This window comes from Camelus dromedarius, unplaced genomic scaffold (genome assembly GCF_036321535.1).
Source record: "Camelus dromedarius isolate mCamDro1 unplaced genomic scaffold, mCamDro1.pat HAP1_SCAFFOLD_4, whole genome shotgun sequence".
NCBI lineage: Eukaryota > Metazoa > Chordata > Mammalia > Artiodactyla > Camelidae > Camelus > Camelus dromedarius.
In genome coordinates this window covers 355386-372286 of record NW_026989783.1, presented here as the reverse complement: position 1 = coordinate 372286, position 16901 = coordinate 355386, and the positions used below count along the sequence as shown (strand labels likewise).

The window sequence follows — 16901 nt, the reverse complement described above, 5'->3', positions numbered from 1 at the left end:
GCCTTATAATACCAAGAAGGGGAAGCGTTTTTCCATTGAAATATATCTATCACACAATATAATTAAGCAAAAGTTTTATATAAAGTCCATTTAATATACCAATTTTACAAATTTTATCTCAATTTTATTAAATCTTGTACCCTTAATTTTTATATATATTAGGTTTAATCAGTAATTCCTATTTCTAGAAGGAGTGTCAGAAGCTTTTTTTTTTTTTTTTTGTGCATTGTATCTAATTATATAGAAAAGTCTCTGGGATTCCCAAGTTTCAGCCAAAGAGCTTAGGCCCTTCTCAATTTTCAATTTGATTAATAGGTCTGTTGTCCCAATCATTGATCAAGTATTTCAGTCTATAATTATGTATTTTTTTTAGCTCTATAAATACATATATTTTAAACTGTGCTAAAGCGGACTTCTTTGAACTTTAATGTTAGGGGGCAGTAGGTGATCTCTTTGGCCCCTTTTTTTTTACTTTACATAGTGTAGTATCAAAACCTTGTATCTAAATCCAAAAATGTCCATTTTATTTATCTCATTCAAAATAACCATATAAAAATATTTATCCATTTGGGATAAGCCCCTTATCTTTTTTTTTTCCGACATTTTTACAATCCTTTTTCCAGTTATTCAGCCTAATTAACATTAATTATTCTAAGTATTTATTAGCATCTCTAAAACCATTGATCGGAAAGGGAAAACACAAATGTAGCTTTTCAAACCAGTTTTTTTTTTTTTTAACTAATTTCTTAGGTTAAACATTAGATATATTTTCCTACCTTTAAACTTGATTTTAATAGGTACCAATAAAACGGCTGTTTATAATGAGAGCTCTTACAACTTTCACCAATTTAAAAGTTTTCCCAAATTAAAGGATCCATCATATGGCCATCAATTTATATATATATATAATAATATATATATTATTATTATATAATATATATATATAGTGATTTTAAACCAATAAGATGAAGAGACTTTTCCACATGAGAGTGGGGGTGTTGCTTAAATAAAATTCAAAATTTACTTTCCAAAAGCTAAAAGCCTTTGTGGTCCAGGCTGATGCAACAAAGGTTAAGATGGCAAAATATCTGAAAATTGGTACAATCAAAGGATTTTTGAGAATCCCAATTTATTTGCTTGGCCACAATATGTACACAATACTTGTACCTTTTGTATGACAGAGTCCAAGGTTTCGTTTAAAATAAAAGAAACACATATATACATATATACACACACATAAAACACCCAGAGAAAGATAAAACGTTTACATTTCAAGGACACAGGAAGAGAAATCCAAGTTCCCCCTAAATGGGATTTTGTTCCTATAAGTTCAGAATTCCAAAAAATATTTTATCAGGCCTGGTTAGTTACTTTCAGGGTGAGTTTTTTTTTTTCTAATTCCTAATTAATGTTGTAAGTTTTGTACGTATATAAACCAGGCTAGTGTATTAGTTGGAGGCTGGCAATCTGTCATTTCTTTTTCTTTTCTGTTCTGTGTTTTTTTTTTTTTTTTAATTTTTTTTTTTTTTGAAAGTTCTATTCCCCATTGTAAGGTCGGGTTTTCAGAATAAAATTGCTGGTAAGATTTCCCGCAGGGACAACACTATGGCATGAAGTCTTTGCATCTACCATTCCTGTAAGTTTCTCCATCACCCAAGAAAGCTGTTACCAGCCAGGAGGAGGGTCCCATTTTTGGAGTTGAAAGGTTCCACATAGGAGTTTTACTTTTATTCCAAAAAATTCAGTGGAGGTAACCAAATCGAGGACAACATTAGACCAGCCTCTTACATAAGCACTCAGTCCTGAACCCAGTGTCTTTCAACTTGGACCCACTCAGGACGTTTTCACTGGGTGAGTATTTTCCTGGTATGTTTCCACCAGCCCCACTTCAGACGTCTCCTCAAGGTGGGTTTTTCCTGTTATCTTTCAATCAGGCCCCACCCAGTATGTCTCCACTTGGTGGGTAATTCCGCCCAGTCTCTTTCAACTGGAGGGCCAGGTATCTGGATACACCGCAAAATAAAACTCAGGATCATCAACCAATATGGGAGATCCGAGAACCAGGATAGACTCGCCCAAATTCATCTGGATTCCCCAAGGAGGCAGATGGGCACAAAGTGCCAATGCTGGTACCAAGGCTCCGGTAATTCGGAGAGTTCAGCTGGAGAGAAGTCTGGTCTGGGTCCCTTCCTGGTGTCCAAAACTTTTGACTGAAATACATGTGCAGCCTAAAAGTTAAGAGTTATGTTTTATTTGGCGGGAGGACTCGAGCCGGGATGACAGCCTCTCAGATCGCTCGGAGGGACTGTTCCAAAGTGGTTGAGGAGGAGCTAGGATATATAGGAGCTTTACAACAAAGACAAGGTTGTTGGAAGAATAAAAGATTGCTTGTTATCTAAAGAAAGCCAGGTATCTCAAGTTCAAGAATTTAGTGCTTTTCCATGTATGGTAGGAAGCAAATATTTTGACTCACTGAATTCATTTTTTAGACAAGCACCTAGCTATCTAGGGCAAGTATCCTGTCCTTTCTTATTCTGAGTCTGCTCAGAGGGCACCGTTGTGAGTGGCTGTAGAGGCTGGGCTGCAGGCCTGTCCTCGCTGGGGTGTGTTGGCAGCCACTGATGATTTGGTTTCAGCATTCTTTGTTTACTGACATGGTTGCAGTATTTTCATTCACACTGTAGTATTTTCGGTCACAGAATGATTATGGATAATCTGCAAACTTGGAAAGCAACCGAGATGGAATTACTTCAGGTACCTTCTAATTTAATAAGCCGTGTGCAAACATAAACATGGAGGAAGCTTACAAAAGAATTTGGTGGTGTAGGGAAGGTGTTCTGCACATTACAGGAGAAGGCAGAATTCCTTTTCTTTGTGGGCATGGACGTAAGCCCACCTTTCTTTTCTGTAGTGGCTTCTGAGAAAACTTTATGGTAATTAATGAACATTGAGAAACGGTGGCAAACATTGCATTCAAGAGCTGGCCGGCTGCAAACTTGTGTATTGGACAGGTGGATTTCATAGGCAAGCGGTCAGGTGGATGGGAGAGAGATGAAGCCCAGGCCTGGGCCCAGATCCAGGTTTAAATCGCCATTTCCTCACCATGGGGCCTTGGACTACAATGTAACCACTCCTAACCTGTTGGTGAATCTGTGAAATGGGCATGATAATATTCGTTTGTTCCTGGGATTGTTGTAAGTTGTAAAGACTATTATAGCACACATGAAGCACTTAACACACTGGCACTTAGCAGTGTTCACTGTGTGTGGACGTCCCGCTTCGCGTGTGTCAGAGCCGTAAAGGCAGCATTTGTCTGTTGAGGATGCACTGGTAGCCCCTTGAATACGTTGTGAATTTGGTGATTTCCTTTTATCTTGGTAAATCTGTGTGCCATGGGCAGTTATTTTCATGGACAGATGAGGAATCTCAGGGTAAAGAAGACTGTGTAATTTGCCCAAAGTCAGACCATAATTTTGGGTGCAGGGGCCTCAGTTCAGCATGGGTCCCTGGGCCTTCTGCCCTCTCCTTTCAGCACCTGAGACAGATGTGTGCTCGGCTGTCTCCCAGCCCAGAATAACTAGCAGGGAGCAAGACATACCTGGCCCTGTGCTGCTTGAGCAAAACTCCAGGGTGGAGGCAGTTACAAAAAGGATAAACATAAAAACAGATGACTGCAAACTGTGATCAGCTCTGAGAAGGAAAGGAACAGGCCTCGCCGTGCAGCGCTTGGACCTTCCCCGTCACGGCTGCTCTGGGGGCGTTCATCTCAGCTAAACAAGCTCTGCTGCTGCACAAAGGCAGGAAGGCAGGGCGCGTGTGTCCAGGTAGACTGGGCCTCGTTGGTCATACTCATTCCCCATTAAGCGGCAGCTGTCATGGGCACTTACCTAGTAAATAGATGTTGGCCATAATCATCACGCACTTTGCTTGGTAGTTTTATTGGCCCCACCTTTGAGATGAGGTAATTGAAGCTGGGGAGTTTGCTGCATGCCCGTGATCACCATGGAAATACCCCCACTGGTCTTTCAACCTAGACTGGCGTGGCTGTCATGCCCCAGCCCTGTGAATGGCATCGTGTAGCTTCTCCCAACTGGCCCAAATGACTGATATTGATTTTCTTAATTCGTAGGAAATGGTATGTGACAGTAGGAGAAAAAGATAGTAAGAAATTGTTTGGAAAACTAGAAAAAAATTCAATTCTTCCCAAGCTGGGGGAGCGTAAGCTCTGTCACACACTCCACTCACTGCCTGTCACCTCCTCCCTGCCGATTCCGTGTTCAGAAGCCACTCTGAGCCTTTGAAGAACATTTTGCCTCATGACACTGTTGACTAGGACCTGCGAACTCTCTGTCCCTGGTTAACAGTGTATTCAAAGCCATTTAAATTTTATGCTGGCTCCTCCGCTCAGATGTAAGAATAGCCTCTTTAAACTTCTTGATGCAGCTCCTTAATGAGGATCTTGTGAAGGAAACCTAGTCAAAACCTGGGATGTATGCACATAGTGACCGTAAACTCAGCACTTTGTGAAGTTCAGAATCAGATGGGTGGGAGACCCAGGAAAGGCTTTTTAAGGTAGAAAGGGGAAAGTGAAAGGACGTAGGCTGTGTAAGACTGAAACATCTCGGTCCCAGCCAGCAAGGCACCTGCGTTCAGGATGGTGGGTGGGGTGTGCAGAGTTGTCACAAAGAAAGAAGTGGTGGGATGGGAGGGAGGACAGTTAGGTACTTTACTGGGGAGGGAAATAGTGGGCTGAACATTTCCTGGTTGAACAAGAGGACTGTGACATGATGTGCTTGTATTTTGGAGAGAAGGGTTTTGTGGGGACAGGCCTAGGGAGAACGCTCTGTGGCTGGGGATTCAGCACAACAAAGAAACACAGAGAACCGGGCAGACCCCAGGGCCCCTGCTGGGGGAGAGGCTGCCCGCCAATTCGAGCCCTTGGGGCTGCTTCTGTCCCTTAGCCTGGGCCTTAGAGCTCCCTTCACAACCCAGTCCTGTTGATACAAGAATAAATAAGTGGGGCATGAGAAGGGCTGTGTGCCAGGCTTTGGTTGAGCCCCTTGGATGTGCCCTGCTAGATGTGGGTACTTGGCTTCATGCAGGAAAGTATTCAAGCGCAAGCCACTGTTGAGTAAATGTAGATTTATTCAGAGAGATTCATTGAAAGGCTAGAGAAACACCACGAGGTTTTGGGGTTTGATGCTCAGATTAAAAGTAGGTACACACTCCACAGAGTGTGGGCCTTCTCTGAAGCGGGAGAGAGAGGTGTGACCCCTAGGTGGTGCTGTGTTGCTTGTATTCATGGGCTTGGTGGTTTCATATGCTAATAAGTAGAAGGACCAGCCTAAGGGCAAGGGGCTGGAATTCACAGGGAGTTGACCATTTCCCACCATTTGACTTTTTTGGCTAGCCTTGGGACTGCCATGGTGCCTGGGGGCGTGTTATTCACCATGTTACTATTACAATGGGTGTATAATGAAGCTCAAGATCTGCTAGAACTTAAATCTCTTCATCCTGAGCCTCAAGGCCTATTGGGGGTTGAATCCTTCACCATTTTGATGTTAATTGCTGTGGCCTTCCTTGAATGGCTGTGCTCTGCCCCCTTCCATCCTGTCTCACTGTGATGACACAGAGAGAACAAAGGCCCGGCCCTGGCTGTGCTCCTGCATTTAACAGGGGGAGGGGTGGGGTGGGCTGAGGATGACTCTGGGTGGTGTGAAGGATGTTTCAGATTTTCCCACGTGGGACATGAGGACCTGCCAGCTGCCACCGCAGAATTATCTCATGGGCATTATCGCTTGTGTCACTCATTTGTTTCTATTTTTCTTTTTTTTTTTTTTTTAAGTATTTAATCTAAATTTAATATCAGGTTTTTTTGGGAAACAAATTTCTCTTTTTCTTTTCTTTGGGGCTCTTTTCTTTTAGGGGGGTAGGTAATTAGGTGTATTTATCTGTTAGTGGAGGCCCTGGGGCTTGAACCCAGACCCCGCGTATGCTATACACACGCTCTAACACTGAGCTTTACCACCCACCCCTTCATCTTTTTCTTTTTGCTTTAGCTGCCAAAAATCTTACAGCTGAATTTCTAGTCGGCCTTTAACACTTACCCTGACTTCCTGGCATCCATTTTTATGACTTTACCTCCCCCAGGTTTCATTTAAGTATTGAATCTCCAATTTCTCTTCACTCTCAGTTTTGTCTTTTTGTTGTTATGGTTGTTAAGGTGTGTTTAAAAAAATTGTTTAATTTCTCTTTTAGCAGGAGGCTGAAAGTAAATAAATATGTAAACAAACAGCACACTTAAATGCTTTTATACATTCTAAGCTGTTTAGTAGTTACTTAAATACCGAATTGAATATTAAAGTGATAACATTTTTAAATTATTTTTTAATTTTTTACAAAGATATAGATGATTTGAAATATGATATGTTTCAGGTGTACAATAGATGCTCCATTTATAGTTACTGTAAACATTGGCTGTATTCCCTGTGTTGTAAGATACATCCCTGTAGCCTTACATTACATGTTGCAGTTTGTATAAGAAAGTTGGGTAACGCAGAGTCTGGGGCATGGCTGTGTCTGACCCAGGGTCACGCTCACCCTGCCTGTCAGAGCCCAGGCCCTCACTCCTGTCTGCAGGGCAGCGAGTGGAGGCAGCCCTCATCAGCGCTGGCACCACCCTCTGAGCGGCAGTGACAGCAGTGTCTGTGTGTGGACGTGCATAGTGTTTTTCCAGGAGCTTTACATGCATTTCTGCATTTAATAATTAAAGCCCTCCTGTGAGGAAGCGTTTTAAGATTTTAATGAATAATACATTTTATTTTGATATTGATAGACTTCAAACCTCCGGAAAATTTACAGAAGTAGTACAGTAAACGCTTAGATACAGTTCACCTTAAAGGGCACTATTTGTCCTTTTGTGTCTGGCTTATTTTAGCATAAAGTTTCAAGGTTCATCCATAATGTAGCCTGAGTCAGTACTTTATTCTTTTGGTTTCATAATATCCTTTTTCTTTTTTTTCGTTTTTGGTCTATTTAAAAATACTTTCATTGAAGTCTAGTCAGTTTATAATGTTGTGTCGGTTTCTTGTGTACAGCACAACAATTCAGTTAAATAGGAACATACCTGTATTCATTTTCATATTCTTTTAAACATAAGTTACTATAAGATATTAAATATATTCTCCTGTGCTATACAGTATAAACTTGCGGTTTATTCTATACATACTCAGTATCTGCAAATCTTGAACTATCAATATATTCCTACCCACACCCTCTCCCCTCTGGTAACCATAGTTTGGTTTCTATGTCTCTGTGTCTGTTTCTGTTTTGTAGATAAGTTTATCTTTTTGTGTCTTTGATTTTTGATTTTTTTTTTTAAGATTCCACATGTGAGCGATCTCATATGGTATTTTTCTTTCTCTTTCTGGCTTACTTTTCTTTGAATGACATTCTCCAGGTCCATTCATGTTGCTGAAAGTGGCATTACTTTATTATTATTTTATGGCTGAATAGTAGTCTATTGGAGAAATATACTACAGTCTCTTTATCCAGTCATCTTTCAGTGGACATTTAGGTTGTTTCCATGTCTTGCTATTGTAAATAGTGCTGCTGTGAACATTGGGGTAAAAGTGTCTTTTTGAGTTAGGGTTCCTTCTGGATATATGTCCAGGAGTGGGATTGCTGGGTCATATGGGAGGTCAATTTTTTGTCTTTTGAGGAACCTCTATACAGTTTTCCACAATGGCTCCACCAAACTGCATTCCCACCACAGTGCAGGAGGGTTCCCAATTCTCCGTAGCCTCTCCAGCATTTACTGTCTGTGAACTTCTGAATGATGGCTATTCGGACTGGTGAGAGTTGAGTCTTGATTGCAGTTTTGATTTGCATTTCTCTGATAATGATATTGAGCATTTTTTTCATGTGCCTATTGGCCATTTGTATGTCTTCATTGGAGAAAAGTTTCTTTAGGACTTCTGCCCATTTTTGAATTGAATTGTTTGTTTTTCTTTCTTATTAAGTGTAAAAGCTGTTTACATATTCTGGGAATTAAGCCCTTGTCAGTTTCATTTATTGCAACTATTTTCTCTCATTCCATAGATTGTCTTTTTGTTTTGCTTTTTGTTTCCTTTTCTGTGCAAAAGCTTGTAAGTTTAATTAGATCCTACTTGTATTATTTTGCTTGAATTTCTATTGCTTGAGTAGACTGCTCTAGGAAAACATTGTTGAGATGTATGTCAGATGTTTTGCCTATGTTTTCTTCTAAGAGGTTTATAGTGTCTTGTCTACATGTTTAAGTCTTTAAGCCATTTTAATTTATTTTTGTGTATGCTGTGAGGGAGTGGCCTAACTTCATTGATTTACATTCAGCTGTCCACTTTTCCCTACACCATTTTCTGAAGAGGCTGTCTACTCCATTGTATGTTCTCACCTCCTTTGTCAAAGATTTAATGACCAAAAGTTTGTGGGACTATTCTTGGTAATTTTGTTTATCCGTTCATTGATGGATGGATATTGTTTGTAACCTTTGGCTACTCTGAATGATACTGCCATGAATATTGATGTGCAAGTTTTTGTGAGAATATATTTTCATTCTGTTGGCTGTACAGTTGGCCCGCCATTTCTGTAGTTTCCACTTCATGGATCCAGATGGCTGATTGTAAAGGGACTCGAACATCCTTGGATTATGGTATCCAGGGTGGGGGGTTCCTGAAACAAACCCCCCGAGGATACTGAGGGATGACTCTATATGTAGGAGTGGAATTGCTGTGCCATATAATTCTAACCTTTTGAGGAAACACCAGGCTTTTCCAAAGAAGCTGCACCATTGCCCCTTTCCAATGGCTGCGTATTGAGGGTTCCCATTTCTCTGCCTCCTGACCGACACTTGTTATTTTCCATGTTTTGATTATAACCATTCTAGTGAGTCTAAAATCAGATATCATTTTGATGTTGATTTCGCTAGTGATGCTGAGCATCTTTTCATATGCTTATTGGCCAATTGTGTATCTATTTAAATACTTGGCATATTTAAAAATTAGGTCGAATTTCTTTGTATTGGTCAGTTGTAAGCATTTGTATTATATCCTGGATACTAGTCTCTTATTAGATATATGCTTTGCAAAATTTTTCTCCTATTCTGCAGATTGTCGTTTCACTTTAGTTTTTTTAAACATTAAAACAATTTCTTTCTAGGGGAGGTAATTAGATTTATTCATTTTATTTTTCTTGCTAAGCACGCACTCTATCACTTGAGCTACACCCTTCCCCTTCATTTCACTTTCTTGATGATGTCCTTTGTAACAAATGGTTTTAATTTTGATGAACTCAATTTTATCTTTCTTTTTTTTCACTTGTGCTCTTGGTATTGTATCTAGGAAGCCATAGCATATCCTTGAACCACAAAGATTTAAACTATGTCTTCTTTTAGAATGTTTATACATTTAGTTTTTACGTTTCCGTCTGTGATCCATTTTGAATTAATATTTTATTTGTTATATAAAATACGGGGGTCCAGATTCCAGATTCATTCTTTTGCCTTCAGATACCCAGGTGTCTCTGCACCATTTGTTGAATAGACTATTCTTTCAATGGAGTTTTGTTGGCACATTTCTGGAAAAATGACTGTAAATGTAAGTATCCCCCCTGGATTTTTTATTGTTTCTCATAGATTTATGCATCCAAACTTATGCCAGTACCATAATGACTTGAGTACTATAGATTTGTAGTAACCATTGAGTGAGTCCTCCAACTTTGCTCTTCTTTTTCAAGATTGTTTTGGCTGACCTGGGTCCCTTGCACTTCCATATGAATTTTGGCATCAGTTCTTCAATTTTTGCAAAGAAGTCAGCTGGAATTTTGATAGGGATTCCATTAAATTTGTAGATCACTTTCGGGAGTCTTAACATTTTTAACAATATTGTCTACCATTCCATGAACATGGGATGCCTTCCATATATGTAGATGTTTTAATATTTTTTTGGTGATACTTCAAAATGTTCAATGTGCAAATCTTGTAAAATTTTCTTAAATGTATCTCTCATTTTATTTTTAATGCTGTTGTAGTTGGAAAGGCTGAGCTTCCTAAGGGTGGGACTATATATCAATTTATTTATTTCTAGGATTCCTACACAGCAAATACCCTAGATTTATATTTGCTACATAAATCTATCCACAATTCTTCCCACCCCCGTGTCATAAGAAACCAAGACCCAGGTTAAGCTACCTGAACACTTATGTGGAAGTCAGAAGTGAGACCCTTGGGTGGGGCTTTGTGCAGATTATACTGAAAGCTTATTCATTATGGCTTCATCTTAATTTCTTTTAAACAATCCTTTCAGTGTATATAGTCAGATACATTAAGAAAATTCCCTTTCGATGTGTGGAGGAGCTAAGACTATAATTTTCAAATAATTTCTAGTGAGAGTGTTGTACTTGAAACTAATTTGCATCAATCTTTGAAGATTTATGTTTCAGGAGCTTTGACTATATAATACCTGTCTTTATTCAATAACTACAACTAAATGCTCAAACAACATGTAAGAGTTTGAGCAAACTGCCCCCGCCCCGTAGTGCTGGTTGGCTGCAGCTGTAACTGGAGTCAAGCCTTACCTATCCCAGTACGCTTGGGTGGATCTGCTCAAAGGGGTTCGTCCAATAGTTTGTCGGTAGTCTTTTGGACAAAGCCATAAAGCATTGATTTAAGGTTGCTGGAATGGAATCTATTTTATTAATATTAAGTAAGCACATATTGAGTGCTTACTGTATGTTGGGAATTGTCCCTCAGCCTCACATGAATATTATTCCGCTTAAAACCTCTCATATTTCCTTGTTATTCACACTTTACAGATAAGGAGTCTGAGTATTAGGTTTTCTCTCTTTTGGGGGGAGCTCATTATCAATGATGGGAAGTTGTAAGGAAAAAGATACTGATTCATCCAGAGAAAACATTTTTCTGAGAGTCAGCACTGCAGAGGTTGATCATTGTTTGAGTAAGACGAGCCCCGGGTTGTACGGAGTCAGCATCCCTGTCCTGGACACGGCACGTGTAGCACTGCGTGGTGGGTGAGGCGGCGCGGCCGCGCAGGGAACGCGGATGCCGGGCCGTTGGGCTGTGCTCAGGCCCGGTGGGGCTTTCTCCTAAGGGAAGTGGAACGTCATTGTCAGAATTTAAGTAGGGGAGATGGGTGCTCTCGTAGATCACTTTTGTCTTGTAGAATGCTTAGAAACATTTAGAAGGCTCGGCAGGAGGTGATGTGATAAGTCAGAGTAGGGTGGCTATGAGGTGTAGCAGTGTTCAATTTTCAAATGGTTTTCAGTCCCAGGTTTGTGGCTCAGTAGCCGTGTCACTTTGGATGACGCACTCAAGGAAGTGAAACAATTTATCTTATTACTTGAAGCAGTGATATACCGACTTCCCAGGACTTCTGTGGAGATCCAGTGAGATAACGTGTGCACAATGTGCAGCGTGGTCCCCAGCACACAGTCAGTGCTGAGGGAGTGCCAGTGAGAACTTTCTAGGTGAGGTGTGGGTGGTGTGACTCGTTGACTGAGGAAATTGGGCCCTGAAGGAGGGGTCCAGTCACATCTGTGAGTGATGGGACTGAGCTGGGAGAGGCAGAGGGTGGAGTTGGTGGTGCCCTTGAAACATCTAAGTGCAGTGCCACAATCACAGAGGAGGTCTAGGCCCGGGCTGTGCATTTTCCTATAATCTCAATCCCTGAGGACGCCAAGGTATTGATCATTGAACGTGAAGACATACTTACAGGACAAGTGAATAGTAGTATCATCTCTGTCATCAAAGCTCACGTCTCTTTATTCATCACTCACTTTGCTAATTGGGTACTTACAGAGCTCAATTCACCATCCTCACCTGGGCTCAGGCTCCACAGAAAAGATCTTGTGAGTCTCCCTCTTTTCCAGAAGAAAACACATTTAGCTGGTAGACTTCTCTACTTCACCAGACTTAGAATTTTAGTTTGTTGATTTAATTCTGTTTTCTGTTGGCTGTCTCCTGACAGGAGAGACATTTTACCTCATGGTCAGGTTTCAATTAGCTGTTACTGAGAACTGCTGATCTGATCCATAGTGTATTTTTTCTATTAACTTTGTAGAGTACTTATCATTTTTCTGTCTTTCCCCTTTAATTTTGTTTCCTCTTCAATGTTCTATCCTATTTGGGGCCTTATTTTATTTTTTAATTCAAAAATGTCTGTTAGCAGTTAAGAAAACAAAAGCAAATAAAAAATGCACATGATAGCTAGATTTAGAATATATCTAGTGTGTTTTCTGTCTCGGCATTTGAGGGTTCTAGAAACTCTTGAAAACCTTCATTACATAAGTTCCTTAAAATGCTGATTAAGAAATAAGACCTTCCTTCCTCATCTTTCAAGCTGCACAGCTAATTGTCAAGAAAGTGAGGGGAAATCCTCAGAAGCCAAGTCAACCAGAAAGCAGGGATTCTGGGAGATACACGAGCCTTAGAAGCCCTGGGGGCCAGTTGGCTCCTGAACTGAGTTTCAGTTGCCTTGACAGGAGGGCAGGAGGTGAGCCCCAGGCCTCTCACACTGGGAGTTGGATGGCTGTTCTTATGTAAGGCCAAGCACATCCTGAGAATCCTGCTTTATAAAAGGGTGAATTAGAAAGAAAAGTAAAAAAGCATTCCTCAAGGCAAGGAAGTAAGGAAAGTCAATTTTTTTGGAAGCGGGGAAAAATAACATATCCAATGTAAGTATTTAGTTTAAATCTGTTCTGGCATAAGACTGACAACAAACTCCTGGCAGAAAATCACAGCTCCTCCCGGAAAGAGAAGTTGTGTTTTGAATGAATCAGTGGGCAGCCATTCCGAAAAAGCTCTCCAGAGTCTTCTGGATCAAGATACTGGACCCAAACACCTCCCTTCCATGGTCTCATTTAAATAACCAGAAAGGTTTTAAAGGAAAGAAGCCATAATCATAGTTCTATTTATTGACATTAATATATGCTAGGAATTCAGAGGTGACTATGGAGTTGTCACCTCTTTTATGGACCTTACTTTCTATTTGACATAGTTGGGGAACTTGGTGGAGGGTGGTGTTAGACTGTTGCAATTAGCCAGGACAGGAGATTAAGAAAGCAGTGAAGGGCGGGTGACATTTTTAGCTGAGGACAGTCCTGTTCAGTTGGTTTGTAATTGCAGGCTCGTTGAGTTGTCACTGGAGGGAATTGATCTTATTGAGTTTGGACTTAACTCAGGCCTCTTCAGAATGGACAAGTGAACCTGGAGAAAGACAGTCAAATCTGTGCAGACATTAAAGTCCACGTGAACGTGCTGTATCCCTGAGCCAAAGATAGGACAAGTAGGCAGCACTTCTTGAGGACAGAGGAGTGGTTTTTAAGGTTCTCCAAGAATGAAGCCCAGGGAACCGGGATGGCCAGTTGTCAAACTGTGACGTTGCTCTTTGGACGGTGTACCCACCGAGGTTATTGGCCGTTAATAGGTTTCCATTTCTCTTTAATGCATGACAGGTGATGAGGACGTGGGCATACAATTTTGACACCTTGTCAAAGTGACTGGGTACCTGCCTAGAAGGGCGGGCACAGCAACGGCTGCGCCATACATCTTGCCGCCCATCCCGTTCCGCGGCTCCGTGATCACGGCAGAGTGGTTCCTTGTTGAGCTGTCCGTCTCCTCTGTGACATCGTAACCCAACAAATTACCGGAGAGTATTAGCTTGGCTTTGTTCTTTTCCATCCTTCCCTTCAAATGATGATGACTGATAATGGACCCAGTTACGTTTGCAGATGATTTACACGTAGTGCTGTCAATACAAACCTTGTAATCCCCACTATGTGATCTAGAGAAGAAAGTTACATTCTTTCCAAATTGTTTTGATGCACTTATGTGGGAAAATGATGTACGTTTGAATATGTATTTCCTCTCTGAATCATCATGGCTACAGATGAATATTTGTAGACATGGAATGAGTTTACTGTATTTGAACTGTATGGTCTCCTAAATTCTCCCCAGCTTTTTAAAGTCATCACTGGAGTGCTACCTCCACAGTGTCCCAAAGCATCCACCACTGCCTGTTCTTCGGACACTGTGAGTTTCCAAGTTGGAGAAGGCTGCTGGCTGTTGAGGCATTCTCTGGCACATCTCTGGCTGGCTGATGTGAGCTTAGCACACAAGATTTGGCAGACAGTATCTAACCATGGTCACGTCCATTTCTGGAACACTCATTTAGGATTTTACACCTATGCTAGTGGCATACGTTATTTCATTTAGTTTTCAAAACAATCATAATTAGATTTTATCACCTGTATTAATAAGGAAACTGTCAAAGCGAGTGATGTGCAGACTTTGGACTGGAACACGTGTCTTTCTGATCCCTATCTCTGTTCCCTCCCCAGCCTATCCTTCCAAATGTCCAGGAGACTCTTCCTCAGTCTTGAGTTTCCCGCTGATGTTACCACTGTCTTTGTTTCTGGAGAGGAAAACAAGTCTAAACTTACTTTCCAGTTGGAAATGGAATGGAGAGTTAACGTTGGAAGCCGGGAGACTCTGTCCTGTGATGAAGCGGTCTCTGAGCCACTTCCATGGGGACGTCACGTCACTGTCTGGGCCCCTTGCACAGCCTGTGCACAGGTGATAAGCCAGATGTGCTGAGCAGTCCTACCGGACAGGGAAGTGCGTTGGAAATGAGTTTGGGTATTTGGTTTCATTACATATGTTCCTGAGGGCCTTGGCCTGGCACTTCAAATGGGACCACTCCCTGTCCCACAGACTCGTGCTCTGGGCCGTTGCAGACCTAACGTGGCCTCAGCCTGAGGCTCAGGGCCCGTGGTGATGAGGAGCATTTTAGTCCAGGGTCTGCCGGAGGCTCTGACACTTCTGGGCCATGGGAATTTGTCCAGGATGATAATAAATCCTCCCCGAGATTCAGATTTCCTTGCCTGTGAGCTGGGGTAGTAATAGTTTCTGAAATGATTGTAATGATTCAGTAACGGGCACAGCGTGTGCTGGCAGGTAGCTGGTGTTTAAGGAGCAGAAGTCGCAGTCACTCTGTCAGCCTCTCACTGTGTGCTCTGTGCTTTGAGAGGTTGTGTGTTTGGTGAAAGTCCCGCCCAAACCCTAGGGTGTAGATGAACTGTTGTTCCTTTACTTTCCCGTCCTTTTCCTCTTTCCCTTCTCTGTGTCCCATGTTTAGGTAGCAGATTCCTCTGTTTCAGGGAATACGGACCTTTCTATTAAAACGAGAGGCGGAACGCGGAAAGGTGGGGCCCAGAGGGGGTCTGGAGCATCCGCACAGCGCTGCTTCCCTGCATTTCTGTATCCGGTCCCATCAGTGCATGAAGTCAGCCTTCCTCTTCCTTCCTGTGTCGTTCGGTCTCTGTTTTAAGGGAAAATTTTTTACGGGTCTTTTTTCCATTACATGTTTCGTTCAGATGCTTGTTGCTTTTCTCCCTGTGCTTCAGCATTCCTAGGAGAGAATTCAGCAGTGCAGCATCCTCTCCGAGCTCTATGAGTTGATCGGCTTCCAACGCAAGTCCGCCTTCTTCAAGCGGGTGGCCCCCGTGCAGCGCGCGGCCCCCGGCATTACGGAGCCTGGTGGGAAGGCCTGCTACCGACTCCTTCTGCAGACGCTTCCTGGCTACAGTCTGTCGCTGGATCTGCAGGACTTCAGCAAAGGTTTTGGAAGTAAAACATTGCTTCAGTCCCATTAACCATGCCTGGTTTGGGCCCTGCTGTCCTGTCTCATCAGGGTGAATACTGATTCGTTTAGAATAGGGCTCAGCAGACTTTTTCTGTCAAGGGCTTGGGAGTAAATATTTCAGGGTCTGCAAACCTCCTGATCTCTGGTGCAGCTGCTCAGCTCTGCTGTTCAGACGCCAGAGCATCCGGACATTCCACACACCCACAGAGCTTTATTAACAGCGGTGTCTGGGGCTGGATTCAGTGTATGAACTGCAGTTTGTCCCCACAGCCTCCTCAATATTGACGCCTGCACCAGAGCATGCATTTGTGACAATGGGTGAACCTGCACTGACACGTCATCATCACCCAGAGCCCAAACTTAACACTAGGATTTACACTTGGTGGTGTGCACTCTGTGGGTTTGGACAGATGTGCAATGACATGTATCCACCGTCACAGCATCATACAGAGTAGTCTGTCTTAGTGACCTTAAAATGCTCCGTGCTGCACCTCATTCATTGCTCCTTCCCCTCTAGCCTCTGACAGCCACTGATCTTTTAGTCTCTGTGGTTTTCCCTTTCCCAGAACACCATACAGTTGGAATCAGACAGTTGCGGAAACTTCCCAGATTGGCTTTTTCCCTTAGTAATATGCATTTAAGGTTCCTCCATGTCTTTCCATGCCTTGATAACTCATTTCATTTTAGCACCAAATAATAGTCCATTTTCTGGCTGGACCACAGTTAATCCATTCACCTACTGAAGAACAGCTTAGTTGTTTCTGAGTTCTGGTGATTATGAATAAAGCTGCTATTAACATCTGTATGCAGTTTTGTGTGTGGACATAAGTTTCCATTTCGTCGAGTAAACACCAAGGAGCACAGTTGCCGGATCATGTGTTAGGAGTACGTTTAGTTTTGTAAAAAATTGCCAGACCGTCTTCCAAAGTATCTGGGCCATTTTACATTCCCACCAGCAATGCATGAGAATTCCTTATGCTCCACATCCTCACCAGCATTTGGTGCTGTCAGTGTTCTGAGTTTTGGCAGTTCTGACAGGTGTGCAGTGGTACCTCGCTGTTTCAGTCTGCATCCCCTTGATGACAGATGCTGTGGAGCATCTTTCCATAGACTTCTTTGGCATCTAGATTTTTTCTTTGATGAGATCTGTGTCAGGAATTTTGCTCATTTTTTAATCAGGTTGTTCATCCTTCTTGTTGAGTTTAA

The 16901-nt window shown here is 42.0% G+C and overlaps 1 long non-coding RNA gene across 1 annotated transcript; it reads left to right on the top strand.

The window, feature by feature from the left end:
* Window positions 1–13570: 13570 nt before the first annotated feature.
* Window positions 13571–16500, top strand: LOC135320644 (uncharacterized). Its single transcript, XR_010379900.1, has 2 exons — window positions 13571–14626; window positions 15457–16500. It is a non-coding gene; the product is annotated as an uncharacterized LOC135320644 (long non-coding RNA).
* Window positions 16501–16901: the final 401 nt, after the last annotated feature.